The 19,518-nt window shown below is 36.0% G+C and overlaps 1 long non-coding RNA gene across 1 annotated transcript; it reads right to left on the bottom strand.

Moving 5' to 3' along the window:
- Window positions 1-9,910: 9,910 nt before the first annotated feature.
- LOC126725243 (uncharacterized) lies at window positions 9,911-11,964 on the bottom strand. The gene is made up of 3 exons (XR_007655375.1): window positions 11,828-11,964; window positions 11,163-11,217; window positions 9,911-10,208 (listed from the first exon to the last, which is right to left on the bottom strand). It is a non-coding gene; the product is annotated as an uncharacterized LOC126725243 (long non-coding RNA).
- Between the last annotated feature and the right edge of the window lie 7,554 nt (window positions 11,965-19,518).

The raw sequence follows: 19,518 nt of genomic DNA, 5'->3' as shown, positions 1-19,518 counted from the left end.
TTTGACTTTTTGTTCATATCAATTTCTTCAATGTGGAGTGTATATATATCAAATAATTTATAATGAATACCTACCATGTGATTCTTTTTCTCTGTTCTTCTCTTCTTCTACCAACAACCTTGCAAGTATGTATTTGTTTACTCTTTTCCATTAAATTGAATAAGTTTTGTGTATTTTTTGTCTTTTGTTTAACCTAATTTGCTTATATTTTATCCAATTCATATGATTATGGTTTGAGAATTAATCATTAAATATGTTTAGACATAATTTTTTAAAATTATTTTGTGTTTTATGACATGGATTCCAATGGTGATACATTGCTTTCATCCACTCAATTTTGATTTCAAGAACAATCTTCTTTTTAGCTTATTATTAAGCATGTCTTGATATAAATTTGATGATAAATTGTTCATAACAATTTAATTTTTTTTCCTGATTGATCGAAATAGCTCTGGCTAACTATTAGACTTGTATACTTTGACCTATAAAAGAAGACAGTATGTTCGTTTAGTTTTATTTTTATTTTTATCCATCATTAAATATATATGGTTTGACATGATTTTTATCAACCTTTAAATTTTCTAATAAAGAACAATGACAAACAAGAGCAAAGATATACTAAAAATATAGTATACAAAGAAATATTCAACAGTCTCTCAAAGATACAAAATTCTCATTAGAGAACAATTATTATATTATAAAATAATAATTTTTTATTTAGGTGTTAACATTTTAAATTTGATAGTTATTATACCAACACAATTTATTCCTTTTGTTATTATAATAACTAGCATGTAATCCATGTAAACACATTGATGCATTTAAAATTAAACACAATTTTTATTATAAAAATATAAATAATTAGTCCAATTATTTTAAAAAATAGCATGTGTGGGGTCCAATAATTTGTGGCTCTGGCCCATTTTTACGTTGGGGCCCAAGGCCCGAGCCGAGGAAGGTTATAGCCGAGGATAGATAATAAAAGTCCAAATAGTTTTGGGACACAGCCGAGGATGATTCTGTCCTCGACATATCTGAGGTCTCCCTGGAAGAAAGGGCAAAAACGGTATAGGAACAGTTTGGGAAAAAATATAAAATATCTAGGTCAATAGAGAATGGTACGCTGGATAGTATAACGACCAAGGACAAAGGGAAAGCTGCCCTTACTGCCATTCAATACTCTGCACCTGACAGAGCCATACTCTTCAGCTTTTACAACCAACCCCAACCACTCTGGGTATGGGCTGATGGGACAAGTATCAGTCCTGGAAAATCGAACCCACACGTGGACGTTGGATAAGGGATACAGGCTAGTATAAAAGGAAAAGTAAGCAATCCGGGGAAAGGGGCTGGGAAAAATGGCCAAAAACCAGAGCCTCTCAGTCCGCCTCCTGGAGAAAGACTTCTAAGGCGAACGCAATTTAAATTATGTATGAACACCATGAAAAACCCACCGTCTGGTGACCAAGGCCTAGCCTCTCAAACCTACGCTCTATAAGTGATATTGTTTGGGCCTTTTTACGTGCGAACCCAATATCATTTCGGGTCGTTACAAATCGTGTCCTTACAATTGGTGCCGTCTGTGGGAAAGGCTTGTGTCTTGGCACAGGTGATGGGTTGAGACAATCACTCACATCATTTCAAACAGCTGGGTGTAGTGTTTTAGCACAAAGTTCCACTAAGGGCTACGTTTCTTCACTAGGGGCTACGTTTCTTCACTAGGGGCTGCGCTTCGTAGCGTCAGCAGCACGGACGGTTCTAAGGGCTTGGCCAAGGAGCTAATCCCCCTAAACCAAAGTCCCACGCCATAGCCGAGGGATTGATTCCCCCAACTACTTAAATATCAAGTTTTGGACAGAACCAAGGTATTGCATGGTCCTCGGACTCAAACCTATGGGGAAACCAACTACTTAGAAATCAAGTTTTGGACAGAACCAAGGTATTGCATGGTCCTCGGACTCAAACCTATGGGGAAACCAACTACTTAGAAATTAAGTTTTGGACAAAACCAAGGTATTGCATGGTCTTCGGACTCAAACCTATAGGGAAACCAACTACTTAAAAATCAAGTTTTGGACAGAACCAAGGTATTGCATGGTCCTCGGACTCAAACCTATGGGGAAACCAACTACTTAGAAATCAAGTTTTGGACAGAACCAAGGTACTGCATGGTCCTCTGATTCAAACCTATGGAGAAGTCAACTACTTAAGAAGAATTTTAAGTCGCTCAGTTCTCGGACCAAATACCAGAAAAGGTTAAGGCTATGAAAGTTATTAGGAAGATGGCGAAACGCCTTATTACTCAGCAACCTACAGGGGCTGTACATTTTTGGGTTATATATCCTCGGATGATTACCTCCTACATGGCATCGAGCATTCAGCCATCACCTCGTTCAAGTTTGGGGTATACAACCCATTTTCAGGTCGGTCTTATTATACACGATACCTCTAATGAGTTCATAATAACATTTTTCTTTTCTTCTTAGTAAGGATTTCTGCCCAAAGTATCATTTGTTCAAATTGGCATTATTATGCCGGATAGTTTCAATAAGCACAGAACAAGGTCTTTTTATTAACTGGGATCTCGGCCCCAAGCATCGTTCATAGTATAAAAATAAAAAAGAAGTCACAGGATAGTACGTCTATTCACGGCATAACCATTTCAAAAAGAAGAGATATAATATACGAAATAAAGCAATGATGACTTTTATTAATATAAAGAGGTATTACAGCGTACAATGAAGGGCTTAAACAAGTCTATATAGAAAACGAGTTACAAAAACAATAAAATAAAAAAAAAAAAAAAAAAAAACAACAACAACAACAACAAAACAAGCAAACAGCCAGAAATCTTTTTAAGCTCTGCTCCCAAGTCTTTCCAAAATCTGCCCTAGTAGCGCCCATATTGAGAGGAGGACCTTCCTTGGGGGGAGAGGAGAAGAAGAGGAAGAAGGAAAAGCACCAGGATGGATCTGGTGATGGGAAAGGAGAAGAAGGAGAGGCAAAATGAGGCACCAGTGAAGGAAGAGAGGAAGAAGCAGGGATATTTTGTCCCTGCGTCAGTCCTGACTCCTAACACGCTGGTGCCATGTTAGTTATGCTCATAAGAGAGCAGCTGGTACTGATAATAGGTGACCCCAACTCAGTCGCACCAAAAGTTTGACGCGACGAGCCCCTGCTTCGGATTTTGGCTGAAGGAAGGATGAGAAGTATCTTGAGTCTCTGCCATCCCTGCCCTGACCGAGCCATTTTGAGTTTCAAAAGAACATGGCATTTCTGGGAAGGGTATGGTCCCTTTATTTCCGCTCCTATCTCGAACGTATCACAATTCAAAGTGTAAACTAGCGGATAAAGGAAACTCTGGGGGAGGCTAAGGGTTTCAGACTTTAAAGAGATTAAAAGGGTCTCTGTGTAAGAGGAGTAACCTCTTGCATTTCTTCTTATATGAAGGGCAAAACGGGAGGCATTTAATCTATCCAAATTTCCAAGACAATTTGTAAACGAGAATATACCCGCTTCACTTTCCCGCGCCGTCAATAACCGTCGAATTTAAATGGTCTCGTAAAGGGAAATCATTAAAAGCGCGTTTCGGATAATGAAACGACAAGAACGCATCATAAATGAATTCAGAGGAATGTCTCGTAGCCCGGTATGTTTCCTAGATAGATGAAGAGACACCCACATTAATGAAGGGCAGATCTAAGCAGATCGCGATAAAGGCGTGGCATTACCAAAACCCTCCTCTCCGACCAAGAGGTCGGATAGCAAGATTTTGAGGGGCTATTGTGGGGTCCAATAATTTGTGGCCCTGGCCCATTTTTACGTTGGGGCCCAAGGCCCGAGCCGAGGAAGGTTATAGCCGAGGATAGGTAATAAAAGTCCAAATAGTCTTGGGACATAGCTGAGGATGATTCTGTCCTCGGCATATCCGAGGTCTCCCTGGAAGAAAGGGAAAAAACGGTATAGGAACAGTTTGGGAAAAAATCTAAAATATCTAGGTCAATAGAGAAGGGTACGCTGGATAGTATAACAACCAAGGACAAAGGGAAAGCTGCCCTTACTGCCATTCAATACTCTGCACCTGACAGAGCCATACTCTTCAGCTTTTACAACCAACTCCAACCACTCTGGGTATGGGCTGATGGGACAAGTATCAGTCCTGGAAAATCGAACCCACACGTGAACGTTGGATAAGGGATACAGGCTAGTATAAAAGGAAAAGTAAGCAATCCGGGGAAAGGGGCTGGGAAAAATGGTAAAAAACCAGAGCCTCCCAGCCCGCCTCCAAGAGAAAGACTCCTAGGGCGAACGCGATTTAAATTATGTATGAACACCACGAAAAACCCACCGTCTGGTGACCAAGGCCTAGCCTCTCAAACCCACGCTCTATAAGTGATATTGTTTGGGCCTTTTTACTTGCGAACCCAATATTATTACGGGTCGTTACAAATCGTGTCCTTACAGCATGTAACACATGCATTAATACATACATATAAATACATTTAAAACTAAACACAATTTTTATCATAAAAATATAAATAATTAGTCAAGATATTTTTTTTAAAGTAAAAGTTATTAGTCACATATTAAAATTCTTACCTAAATTTAATACTACTTATGATAATTTTTTTTTTCTAATTTTTAATAAGATAGAACGTGAGGTGATTTTTATTGAGTGCATGTAATTTTTTTTTTTAAACTTCATTAATATTAGATTCTTAGTATTTTACACTCATTAAATCACTTGGCATAAAGATTAAAATACTTAAGTGGACACATGACACAAACTTAAGTGGATAATTATGGTGTGATCTCCACATAAATTTAGACACATTACACAAAATTGGATTCTAATTTTCAAATTTTAATTGAACTCTCTCTAAGGTTTGCCTATATATATATATATATATATAGAGAGAGAGAGAGAGAGAGAGGTTATTTATGTCGTTATTGTTTATCGTATAAAATATGTATTTTATATGTTTATTATAAAATCATGTAACACAGGACCTTTAACTTGTTTAAAATAGATTTAAGTTTATACTCCCACGTATGATGTAATTCTCCAGCCCATGTTACGTACACAAACACATGCAAACAAGCAATTCTGTTTCCTCCTCTAATCAGGAATCAACCCAGTATTTTAAGCTAGTAAGAGCCGGAGTATAGAAGAAAAAAAAAAAAAAAAACTCACCCAATATCATATGTTCTATTTTTTTTTTTATAACTTCATTTAAAATAATATAAATAATTTATTAAAATAATAAAGGAAGCGAAAGAATTTGAGTTTTTTAATTGAAGGAAAAGATATAATCTTAATAAAATATTGTATTTTATTTTTAATAACTTTCTACAGTCAACTGTTATTTATATTAGTTTATAGTAGTTGCAAAAAATTTAACTTTAACTTCTCCAATAGCACATGATTTTCTAGTTCTTTAGTAGTAAAATAGTTTTTTTTTTTTTTACTAAAATACAATCACCATTATGAATATTTTTATTGTTTTTGTTAGATAGTTGTTATTTTGGTGAAACTAGTTAGTCTTATTATGAAAAAATTGGATCTAAGGTTTTGGGAGCGACTAGCTACAAAAATAAAAAATATTATAACTAAAAAATGATAATTGGACCTATGGGCCCGGGGTCCCACTTGGTCCATCCTTGCCTCTAATCTATATATATATATAAAACCGAAACCTCTGCTGGCACCACAATTTTCCACGTCAGCACAATATTTAAAAAATAAAAAATAAAAATAAAAACATTATAACACCTCAAAACCCTAGCAACCTTACCCTCAAAACCCTAGCAACCTTACCCCTCTCTCAAGTTAAGAAATATAAAGCCACAGTTTCTGCAAACTCTCTCTCTCCAAACGTAAATATCAAATTCAACCCCTTTAATTTCTCTTTATATTTTTGAGGCTTCTATAGAGTTATAGTGAGTTATGCTGATTTTGTTTTTTGTGTATGTGTGTATAGATGATCATAATACTCCGGTATTCCAAGAAAAGTTTGTGTTTTCGTTAATTGAAGGCCTTAGAGAGATAAGTGTTGCAGCTTGGAACAGCAATACAAAAGACGATTTCATTGGTAGCGAAAAGTAATTACTTTGTCTCATATTTTTGTTTTTTGAATTGATTTTGTGTGCTTTTTAGACCCTTTTGGATCAATTTTGTTAATTGGGTGTTTTTTTTTTTTTTTGATAGGGTCCAATTGGGGAAGGTTCTTTCAAAGGGTTACGACGACCGCACTTGGTATCTGTATACTAATAGTGGGAGGTAAGTGCTATAAATTACTAACCCTTTTAAGTGTATAATCTGTTTCTAAAACTATCTATAATATTTTCTCCTCCGAAAATTTTATCTCTTTAATTTTATTATATTGTGTTTCTTAAGCTATAGACAGATTTTCTTTGTTTCTTATTTTCAATAATAAATCATTTTATTGCAATACCGGTAATTGTTTGAGAAATCCAATATGTTCATATCTCTAGAGAATAGAGAATAGTAGAAGCCAATTTTATTACAACTACTTAAATTGAGTTGACTTAATTCCGTACAATTACAAAGTATAGCATGAAAGATAATGGAATTAATTGTTGTAATTTTTATTTTTAGTTGCACAATATGTGTAAATTCTTCATAAGGCTACTTTAAATAGTAAGTCAATATGTTTCTTACATTTGGATATTAGTTAGAATTATTTTCAAATGATTGTACCAATAAAAGTGAATGTGTATAAATTTTGTTTAACTATCCCGTGCATCGCACGGGTTAGCGACTAGTGATATATATAATTGTACGATTCAGAAACTTCACAGAGCCATCAAAAAGGCTTTTTTTGGTTGAAAATTTTGTTCTTAAGTTCTCTTCAAAAAGTGAAAGGTGGTGCATATTAGCATGAGTTTTAGCGTGAGATTCTGATGAATAAGTTCTTGTTGGTGAGTAGTTGATTATATATATTAGCTTTCTAACTAGAACATCGGCAAACCATGGAAAGTGGGCATGAGAATTTAGAGGATCCGGTCACAAGTGTGATCAAAGAAACGATATACGTTGCGGTGGGAATAGATGTGAAAGACTGCAAATCAACCCTGTTATGGGCTTTACAGAACAATGGAGGAAAGAGGATTTGCATCATTCATGTGCATTCACCTGCACAGCGGATCCCCAATGATTGTAAGTCCTAAAACTTGGATGTTTTTTTATAGGAATTCAGTTTTTGATGTGGTAAAAATTGATCTCTTGTAATTGATCATTCGTTCTAGCTACTAGCTAGCTTGGAGCTTTATGACTTTTTAGTTGAGAAGAAGACTTTTTTTGCTGAATAGTTTAGTTTAGAAGTGTTATTGGTTGACTTTAGTTGCTGCCATAGTGTGATAGTTGCTGCCATAGGATTCTGTTGGAGTTAGTTACATTGATAGGTGATAGGAGTTAGTTAAGCTGGTTAGTGACAGCTGTTTGTAGTTAGTTAGTTAGTTACAGAGGGCAGAGTTGAGAGAGTGGTATAAGAATAGCAACAACTTGTACAAAGAGGGGAATCAAACAATTTATGTCTCAATACTCTCTGTGTGTTTCCATTCTTTCCTTCAATTCTTTTCCTATTCTTGGGAGGCCTAGCTAACCTCGAACTAGCTACAATCATCCAATTCTTCATGTTCTTTACACTATTCTTACCCCTTCTTAGGCCTATGGGACTTCTTGTTGTTAATTCTGGCCCATTGGGCCTTATTTCTTTCTCTCTTTTCTTTCAGACTTTTATGGCCCCTTATTTCTGCCATTACTTACTAATGTCATTTTTCTCTATCTCTCTTTGCTGGTTACTAAGCTTTTTTGCTGTCCTTTTTTAATCAAAAAAAAGGTATCAACATTCGGCTTCTTGGGCATATGAATTGTTCTGCAATTCATATACGAATATTTCTGTTCTTTCTTTCGCGAGTTTTTTGAATAGTGGTCCCCATCCTTCCTCACTTTCTTTCTTCCATAAACAATCCCTTCTTTTTAGGTTTCATTATTTGACAATTATTTCGATGCAACACCTTTGCTACATTTAATGCGCTACCTCTTTTGGGGAAACGTCTCGTCGCTTCCCTTCATTAACTACAACACAACTTTTTCTTTTCCTTCATTCTCTTTACTTTCCTCTTTTCAAGAAATCTCCCTTTCTCTCTTCGTTCTCCACTCCATCCTTCTTCTCACTTCTTGCACATTACCCATTTTCTCTTCATGTTGCCGGTGAAGAGCGAGGGTTCTTCCTGCTGTAAAGGGAAAGAGGCCGTCGTTGATCAGTCGCCTATCAAAAGTGAGGGAGGCAAAGAGGTCTTTCTCTTTGAATTAGAGTATTCCGAGGAGGAGGGGATGGCTCATGACCTCGATAGTGAGTGCCCTCCTCTCATAGACCGGTGGTATGATGTTCATTCACATTTTCCAATGGACTTGGTGACTACTTGTCCCCACCAGCGAATCGTGTTTGGCTATCTTTGGAGTAACGGGCCACCAATATGTCTTGGGCACCGCTGCCGACTACTATCCTTGATCTTGCCGTTTGCCGTGGAGAAACCTTGCCAGTCCCCATTCTATTTAAGTGCGAGTCGAGTACATCATTGGGTTGGAAGGATTAGGTTGACCATGAACTTTCCAATGTAGGTTTCATGGAGGTGCTACGGTAGGCCGGCGTCTTGAAGGCCGTTTTTTCCTCACGAAGTTTACAAAACTACCATGACATGTTCAATCTCTTGCATTTGGTCCGTCTTTGGTGTAGCGCGTTGGAAGATGTGGCTAATCAATTACTGCTTTCCATACTTGGTGACATCGAACCTTCAGACATCCAACTTTTTGCTGATGAGGAGGCCATGCAAGTAGAGTTGCATAAAGGGCTTGGCGGTGGCAACACAAAGCTATCTAACTAGATTAGGGCTTTTACCAAGGCTTCTACTACTACTTGTCGTGCTTCCTTCATCGTTTTTGGGTTATGTAAGTTTGTTTTTGGCTCCCATTCTCATTTGGCTATAAAGTCTGTATATTTTCAATTAGCCATTAAGATTTCTGCTAGGGTGAGTTTTCCACTGGTTTCTTTGTTCTTAAGCCATTTGTACATTCAGTTGGACATTTTGCAAATAATGAGCGGGAAGGGGGTTCCTGCCATATAGTCACCTCTTCTGTCCATAGCACTATTCTGTAGAATTTTCTTTGGGAAAGCTATTCTAGGCATTTGTCTAAGTGTAAGTATGTTCGCTATGCCAAGGGGAAGTTTCAGACTTGTCCCAAGGTGATCACTAATTTCTATGGGGGCTTTGTTGATTAGTTCCTTTTGGCCTTTCGTTGGGTTGGGTTGAAGCCCATTGGTCATTCTATTAAGGAGTTTTTCGATAAGGGAGTGGGATTTTCATAGAGGGCTTGTAGGAATTTCGAGGCTGGCTATACTTGTGCCGATTCGGTGATAGGGCCTTTCATGAGTACTGCCGGTACAACCACTCTTTCAGTTGCTTATGATGAAAGGGGACTCATGTATCTGACCGCCACCAATGCTGGATAGTTGCCCTATTTGGCTGATGAAGGGATGAGGTATGTGTATTATTCTGTGCATAGGGTGAGAAGGCAATTTGGCCTTGACTAAGATGTGCCTGATGATTTCACTTTGGTTCAGGATTCTACTACTTTGGTTTGCCCTTTTCTTTGTCCACATTCCTTTGATTATTAAAGGAAGCCCTTCATCGTTGTTACCATTCCTAGCTTACAAAGAGTGTGTCACACCCCAAACCTAAAAGGGTCCAAAGCATGAGAAAAGAACCATCAAGAGAGAAACTGTAAGATATTTTTCTTTCCTTTTCCACATAATAAGAATATATAACCATACTGAAATCTCCACATTACAAGTTAGAGCTCTATAGCACATTCACAAACAATAACTAAAAATCATGTGCCTCCATATAATACATGAATATATTACAAAACTCCAAATGGATTACACAAGGTCACAATCTTATCAAGAATAGACAACTCAACATCAAATCTAGGCCTACCATGCCTAAGGCTAACAAACCTGAAGTGCCCTACCTCCAATAGAGCTAATTACGACCTCGTTGAACATAGCAAGATTGAGTCACCAGCCATTTACAGCAAAAGTCTCTCAATTTAACATAGCACTCCAATTACCACCAAATAAAGTAAACTCCATACTCGAGGCATAGCTAATTGATCTGAAAAACTATTAGAGGATGGGATGAGCTAAAGCCCAGTAAGCAGCATAATTAATGGGGGTGGGAGAAATGCAAGTCTCATGATAATGAGCATTTTACAAAGCGTGTTATAATTTGGGAATTTCTGTTTGGATCATGCAAATCCATTTTTCTTAATAAAATGATAAGAATGATTAAAAAATGTAGCACCAAGCTTTCTCAAAATATTTCAACATGAAACTACATACTATATACTATAAGCTATCAAAACACCATTTGAAAACCTGAAAGTCCAACCCAAGGCCACATGACAAGCCCACCATAAAGACGTTAGGTATGCCATGAAGACATTAATTATACCACGAAGACATCGATTATTCCATAAAGACATCAAATTATGCCACAAAGACATTAAATTATGCTACGAAGACATCAAATTATGCCATAAAGACATCAAACCACCACAAAAACAAGGTGCCAGGATACCAATGTCACAAAGACTGCGGCATTTGGCTTGGGTAATCACACCTGTCACGGCACAAGGATAAAAACAGAGCTCATAGCTAAATGAAATTGAAACCCATAGTTCATTTTTGAGTAGTTTCATAAAACTTTATAATATCCAAGCATTTCACAAAGTTCACGAATTGTTCAAAATCATTCCTTGTCAACAAGGTTTTCTATCAATTTCCCAAATAATACAAGTAAAGATAACACATCTTTAGTATTCCAAATAATACCATAAATCCATGAAATCCACTATCAATATGCTTTTCTTTTCCATGCCAAATATTCATGCATTTCCCTATATGCAATATTAAACATGATGCGCTTTCATAGATAATTATATATAGTAGGGTTACACCACAACACTTTTTAAGAAAACATAGTTCCACAAATAATTTTTCAAAATGTGTTTGACCCAAAAACAGTGTTTATGCAACATGGTTATTTTCCAAAAATCCCATTAAGAAGCCACTTACCTTGCAACCCACAAAAAGTCTAATTCTCCAAGCTCCAAATGAGATTAGCTAGAACCTAAACAATACCAAGCAAACCTATCACGATAAGTATCAAGCTTGATATTGCATCTAGCTACAAATTTTAGATATCACTAAATAAGAGATTACTTAGGCAAGCCTAAGTATTCAACCTCATAAATAATGCATTCCACTTCCAAAGTTTCTCAACAACTTAATTTACAAGGCATAGACTCCAATTTATAGACTGAAATCATTCAAGGTATTTTCTCTAACATCAAAACTTCAACACTTTATAAGTAGTTCCCACAAGATTTACACTACATCAACAAGAGACCCATGACACCAAAAATCACAATATCCTCCAAGACTAACAATTTAAATCTTTAACTAGCTCCAAATAAACAATAATAATTATATTTACCATCTATTTCACATTAGAAAGCCAAAACCCTCAAATTTTCACCATAACAAACCTTAGATAGCCACCAATGTAGAAACCATAAACTCACTCATCAAATAAATCCACCAAGACCAAACCTATACATATAAACACATGAATATAACTTCCAAAGCTCATAAATCACATAAATATCATTATTAAAACTTAGCATAAAAGGACCTCAAGAAAAAGCATATAAACCCACCAAAAGATTTGGAATTTTTACCTCAAATCATAGAAATGAGCGAGCCTTAGCTTTTTCCTATGGAGTTTTTCAATAAACTTCACCAGAAAAAGATGGTGCAGGTGGTGGTATGGAGGTACACCAGTGGGAGTGAGAGGGAAAGTGAGAGAGGAGTACGTGTTTGTGTGAAAAGAAAAGAAATGAAGACAAAACAAAATAAGAGGGAGAGATATTTGTGAGAATTGTGTGGTTGAGGGGAAGGGTAGGTGGGAGTCACATGGGTCTCTAAAGTCTGACCACATCATCTTCTTTTTTTGAACCTAGGGCATTACAAATTGGTACTGCCCCTATGCATGCCTATTGGCAGGCTGTTATGACTTCCTTTTGCGAAGATATCATGGGTAGTCATGGCTTCTCACTCATACCTCCTCAAGGCTTGCATGCTTTGCTTTCTCTGAACCCACACTTACTTGTTCCCATCAGGTCCATGATTGCAAATGCCAAGAAGCAAAAAAGTTCTAGTATATTTGAGTGGCAGGAAGAATAGCAAGGGTGGTTTCTGGTATACAAGTGAGTATCCCATGGGTTAGGAGAGGAAAGTGAAAGTCGTGAACCTCCTTCCATCTGCACCAAAGAAGAGTTCGGCCTCTAAGCCTGCCAAGTCCAAATCTATCAAAAAGGGTAAAGGTATTGTTACGGGTACCCTTAAGGTTTGTTCTGATATAGTTCCATATGTGGGGAACCTTTCCCCTATTGGCAATACAATTCTTGAGAGTACTCCTTCTCCTGCTGTGTGGTCTCGTTCCACCAGGAAGTTTGCCACGGTCAAGCCCAAGCCTCCATTGCTGAGACAACCTTTAGATGGTCCTCCCTCTAGCAGGACCTGTGGCAGCAAGAAGAAGACTTCTCCTTTAGTTTCGTCTGCCCCTTCTAAGAGAAGAGTATATTATCTCTAAATTTTCTCGTCCTTATTTTAGTGTTTTGATGTCTTTACTTATGGCTAACTCTGTGTATGCACTTCTTTCTTTTGCAGTCTAAAATCAAGGAGGTCTCTTTTGCCACACGACATATTATACTTGACGAGGTCGAGGTAAGTCTCTCTTCCATTTTTGTTTTTGTTTTTGTTTTTTTTTTTGTTTTTTTTTTGTTTTTTGTTTTTTGTTTTTTTTTTTTTTTGTTTTTTTGTGTATCATTACTCCTCACCTTACTTTCTTTCATTTCACTCTTCCTCTTACTCTTGTTATATTCAGATTAAGGCTGAGCCCATTTCTTCTTATGTTCCTATGAGCGAGGAGGCTCCCATTAGGCCCATTGCTGACACCGAGGCAACTTTTGCCAAGGATGGTTCGCATGAGGAAGGAGAGGTTTCTACAACGTCTAATGCTTCCATGAAGGGATTCTTTGCAGATGCCAAGATGATTGCAAATGCAATGGCTGCTGCCACTGCCGTTGTTGTTGGTGATGTTTCTACCAAGGCCCCGACTCCTTCACCAGAGTCAATTCCTGTTGAGAAGGGAGCCCTTGTTAAAGAGAAGATTCCAGAGGGACTTGGTCTTATTACCAAGGGATTTTCGCTGAGGTTTCCACTCCTCCAAAGGGTGGTGCTTCTCCCACGGGTGCTCAAATTGAGGAGGCTCCTTTCACCACTCCTCATGTCATATCCTCTAGCGATCCATTTGCTACCCTTTCTCAAGTGGTTAGAGGTGGGCCTTCATTAGTGGTTACTCCATCTTCCATTCCTGTAACTATAGGTACGAACTCTCTTCCTTTGATTTTTCTTCTTTATCTTCTCTCTTTTTTTTAAATTTTTTTTTTTTATGTACGCTTCTTCCTACCATGAGTGCCATCGTGCCATGTAGGCTCTGAGGTCCCTGAGAAGCAAGAAGTTGCAAGTGTTCTTGTAGAACCTACTCCAGCTGGATCTAGTAAGTTTACTTTTCAACTTTACCTACTCTCTCTAACCTTTTTTTTTCTTACCCTCAAGGCTTGTGTGTCTTCTTTCTGCCCTTTTCAGGTTTTTTGCATGCTAAGGGAGCCCAGAGTGTTGTGATGGAGGCTGGGAGTAGTTCTGCCACCGTTGCTGATCTTAAGGAGGAGGTCACTTCTTTCTTTGTGCGTTTTGAGCAGAGGGAGAGAAATGATCTTTACCCCATGGATTTTTGGGGTATCGGTCCTCCTTATGTGGACTTTCACGGATACCAAGTGCCTAAGGACTATTTAGATCATCTGTAAGCCATTTACCAGGATCATGGGGATTTCATGCAAAAGTTCCCCCTTGGTCGTTCTGCCAGGGAGCACTTCCTCAAGTTGTTAGGCTGTGTTTTGAATGACATCCAACATAACTTTATTGACACGGTTTCTATGGAGAAGATCCTACAGTGGAGGGCAGTGATCCAAGAGTTGATCTGTGTTGAGTTTGAGTTGGGCTTTATGCTGGATCAACTTCGAGAGATTGCTCGAGTCTTCTTTAGGAGTAAGGTTCAACTCGCTATTGATGCCATTGATGCCAAGATTGAGAGCTTGAAAAAGGAGATAGCAGACTTGGAGGCTCATTGTGCACAACTTCTTTCTAACGTGGCTGCCCCTGATGATTTCCAGGATTAGCCTCTTATTACCGGCCTTATGTGATTTCTGCTATGTACTTGACTATTTTATTTCTATAGTTGTGATTAGCTATTCTGTGGTTTTCTCCTCTATCTCTTTTCACAATACATTTATCTTGCTTAGCACTTATTACTACTAGTATGTGACATTGTAGTATTGCTATTGATGTTAGCTTGGATTATTGAACATATAAGACATTAGTTCGACCAGGACATTTCGACCAGGACATTTGGAGGTACTAAAATGATTTTTCCTTGAAATTTTTATGATATTGGCTACCTCAATTTTCTCATTACAGTGCTATTATATATATATATATATATATTAGACAGCAAATAAATATTTACTACAGTTGACATCTTGAATAGATGACTTATGATGTCACTAAAGTCCATTGGCCTTTATCGAAATTGTTCCATATCAAAGACAAAAAAATTTTGCTAGTAATTATTCCAAAATTACCCACATCACTATGTTTCAACAATTTTTGGAAAAGAAACCACAAAATTTTCTTTGGCCATCCCTGTTCAATCAAACCAAACACATAGATCAACACTATTAAAAGAACTAAAAGATCAGCAACCATTTCCAATAACTGCACTTCAAACATCCATTCTATATATACAACATTTGATATGGCTTTGAAAATGTATTCACCACAAAAATGAAATGCCCCAGGAAATCATTCATGCATGAAGCACATACTTATTCTTATTGTAAACAGATATGGATATCATAAGCATGTTTTAGGCTAAATTGAAAGCATGAAAACAAACCAAATGTTGATGTGAACCATTTGGAGTTATTCAAAGTATGTCTACCAAATCACTTATAGAAATGCAGGTTTTTAAATTAAATCCTATTTTTTTGTTACATGGTGCATATTTAGATAATCACATTCTGAATCTATCATTGTTGGTTGAATTTAGTCTCTTAGTTCTAAAAGGTCATCCAAAAGTCAACAAATCCAAACAACTAAAGGCCTATGATAATGGAATGAAAATTTAGGAGAAAGAAAATTCGAAAAATTACTCAAAGGTGAAAGTCATTACCAACTGAAAGTAAATTTTAGTTAAGTCAAGCATACCTTTACTATTTCCTAGCCCAAGATGTTTTTGGCTTCAAAGTTCTCATTCTAGATGAAATTTGCAAATACTGCACCAACTGATTGTTAAATCTTAAAGTAAATAACAATTTGAGCTATTCTCTTAATCCTACTCCTGAATGAAAAATAATTTCTATCATTCTAAATTTATGGATTTATATAGTGACACACTAAATCTATCAAAACATCCATCAGACCTCCAACAACAACACCAGCAATTTTACAGCTACTTAAGCCTCCAGTAGCAGCACCAACATCAGTTATGCAGCAACTTAAGTTGAAAATTATTGTGGGTCTAGCCATCATAAATTTTGAAAATCAGTCTCATTCTTTAAAAAAAAAAAACCAAAACACAAAAGATCATTGCATCAAATCAAATATTTGTCAAAGTCAAGGAGAATATTATGCAATAATAAATCATGATAGATCATAGTTAACCTCTGCATCAAAACTTTCCTTGTAGCTTGCATAATCCTACTTGTACAGCTATAAGTAAACATCAATGATAGTCATTCCAGTGTGGAGAATTATTTCCAAAAACCTTGTACTTTGATTTTTTATGTTATACATAGTTGAGAATCATTTAAAACTCTAGAACTTTATTTCAACTTATTTTTCTTCATTTTCTCAGTAACCAAACAAAAGGTAAAAAAAAAAAAAAAAAAAAAAGAGGAGTAATGCATTATTTTAAAAATTAAAAACATAATAAGCTATTATATTAGTTAACAATATAGAATATGTTAAGAGTCATCAAGCAATGCCAATGATGTTGCTACTGTAGTTGACTTGATGTCATATCTGTTATTGTTGATGTTGCTTAACATAAACTTGTCCTAAGATGCTGCATTAGAGTTAGGGAATTGTTAGTCTTTTACCATAGAAGCTGTTAATATCTGTTAGTTAGTTTCTCTCCTAATCTTCTATTCTCTCTAAATTTTACTTCTCATTCTTGGAGGTTAGTTTCCTCAAATTAGGTATTTTTTTTAGAACCTATTCACTCTTGGGTGGATTCTTATCAAAATAGCTTCTATTTTGACCATGTTGTGTGTTTGAAGTTAATGGAATTCTTAAAATAATCAAATATGAATTACATATTATTTTAGAACTTTAATCATAAAAGTTTGTGAGAAGTAAAACAATGTAAAACAATGCATGAACATCATGAAATCCACCCTTAATATATGATCTTTTTACCACAAGGGACCAACATCCAAATCAAATCATCAAAAGAAACCAATCCCATACCAAAATTTGACAAAAAATAAGTCTCTCCAACCCCTTTGATGAAAATCTCAACCAAGAGCACAAAAACTCTCCAAAACATAATCTAAAGATCAAAATCAAATAAAAGAGTTTAGAATTACCTTAGAGATGTTAATGGAATGAAAAACCATCCAAATTGATTGGGTTTTGATGTGAAAGTATTGAAAGAGGGGTTTAAGAGAGGATGGGAGAGGTTTAAAACAAGTTTCGCACAAAAAGCCCTTTAAAAAACTGTTTTTAGGCGTTTTGCAATTGGTGAGTTGCGAGATGAGTTGCAAGTGAGTCACGAAACCATTTTGTGTAAACTCACTACTGGGTCTCGCGATTGGGCAAGTCGCCAAAACGAGTAGCCAAAACTCGCTACTCATGAGAGTAGCTAGAATAAGTAGCCAAAAATTATGACACCTGTTTTTCAATACAAAACATGCTCAAACAATGAAAAACAAAGTAAGCACTAAACATGAACACAAAGAGTAATAAAAATCACTTCAAAAAACATATAAAATGATAAAAAAAATAAAAATAAAAATAAAAACTTTTTGGATTGATCCATATAAAATTGAGCACACACACATCACATTTAAACAAGTATAATCGAACAAATGAATAAAGCATTCATTGAACATTAGACATGTGTGTTTTGTGTGTGTATCAAGTGTGGAATAGTCCTTAGTCTAGAATGAAACTTCAATGATCAATTCAATCAAGTCATACACAGCTAGTACTAAGTCAAGTGGTCTATCTCAATTATAGAAATGAACATATATGACCTCCCACAAGAAAATGATTACATATCTTTGAAGCTTTTCGTTTGACTTCTTTACAATTCATAACATTTAATCATTTTGAATCAATACATCTCATTTTGAGATTGATGCCTGAAATTTTTGATATTTCAATTTGATAAACAAGTCTTTGGCTTTTGGGCATCATACATTTTCAATACAAGTCGCTTTCCCTTTTTCCTAGTCAAATACTAGTATGTGCGATGGCTTTTGCAGGTCATTATCTCTTTTCATTTTGAGATTTACATTTGTTGAGCCCTTTAAGCAAAAATATAAAAGAGTGGAAAGATATATAGGTACAAGTCTACGCATGTATCAAAACCAACATGAAGATTGATTTACAACAATCACACATAGATGTCAAGATTTTTCCCATAGAGATATAAGTGCATAAAGAACAAGCTAAGCTCGTAAATGCACAAAACCATTTATATAGAGGTACAAAGCAAAACTCACATGTGATATGTGCTCAAACATATATGATCAAATTTTTTGAAATTTTCACTTTTTATGTGGTTTTGGATTTTTACTCACATAAAACTAAAATATAAAAGGAAGATCAAAAAAGAAACAATGCAAAAAAAGAAATGTGAGATGCACAAAATGCATGAAGATATGACATTTAATGCATGAAGAGTCCTACAAAGATTGAAAGAATTAGATCAAGGTCCAAAAAAGCAAAAGCTCAACCATAGGAACTCTTCCTCATGCAAACGGAACGATTGTCTGGAATGAGTGTCTTATGAAAAGTGAGACAAGGGTTGGAAGAATGAGAACCGGAGATGCACATAGACAAGGAGTTAAAAGCATTAAACACTTTCTTTAACAACATGCTATTTTCACTCAAATCCGGTTTACCCTTTTTAGCACAACTTCCATGAAGCTTAAGTTTCTCTTTTCTTTTGATTCTTTTAAGAGCATGAAACTTAGAGCAGTGAAATCTTAGATGACCAGAAGCACCACAATGGTGACACATAATGTGTTTAGGGCCACTAGGCTTTTTGGGAAAGGATATAGCAATATGGTTTTGTTCCCTCTTTAACTTATGACATTGAAGTCTTATATGACCAATCATACCATAATTGTGACAAGTTGGAACAAACTTAGATCCATCCAAAGCCTTATGTTGAGACCTAAACGGAGGCTTTGACTTAAGAGCCTTTCTTTCCACCTTTTGATTTCTTTTGTGTGAAGGAATGTACACCGATTTGCCCTTACAGGTAGAACACACATTAGGCACAAAATCGAGTACCACAACATGATTGCAACATATATTATCATCATTTTTATCAATAGGTTCAACAATCAAACACTTGGTATGCATCTTAATAGATTCATTTTCACATTTGAGCTCATCAACAAGTTTGTTAAACAAAAAAAGTTGAGCATCCAAGTCCATATTTAAACAGTCAAACTTTTTTAGCTTTTCAAGAGAATTTTCGGCAAGTTTCTTATATTTCTCAACCAATTTGTTGGATTCATTGAGCTTAGCAATCAAATCATCCTTTTCACAAAATAACTTGCTCAAATTCTTTTGAAACTTCTTAGCCTTTTTTTGCAAGAGTTTGTCATTTGGAATATCAACAACAACAAATAATTCAAGTAACATAGCATCACAATCATGAGAATTATCACTCATATAGGCATTTTCACAAACACGTTGCATGTTACATTTATCAACATCCAAAACATGCATAGAGGCATACAAAGCATTATCCATGGCAATTAAACACAAGGGATCAAGGATCACATTTAGGTATTTAAACCATAACAAGTGTATCCGCTTTGATACTAATTGAATGTTCAAATAGTGTGTAAAACACCTTCAACGTTTAGACCCCCAAATTACAAATTACCAATTCAAGCTTAGTATCAAACAATGTATGTGCAGAATACGAAAATAAGCTAAACCAGAATTGATAAAACAATCTAAACCAAATAAAATCACAACCGTAGCAGAAATTAAATAGCAAAGA

This window comes from Quercus robur, chromosome 5 (genome assembly GCF_932294415.1).
Source record: "Quercus robur chromosome 5, dhQueRobu3.1, whole genome shotgun sequence".
Taxonomy (NCBI): domain Eukaryota; kingdom Viridiplantae; phylum Streptophyta; class Magnoliopsida; order Fagales; family Fagaceae; genus Quercus; species Quercus robur.
The sequence above is the reverse complement of the archived record's forward strand: the minus strand, read 5'-3'. Positions and strand labels throughout refer to the sequence as shown.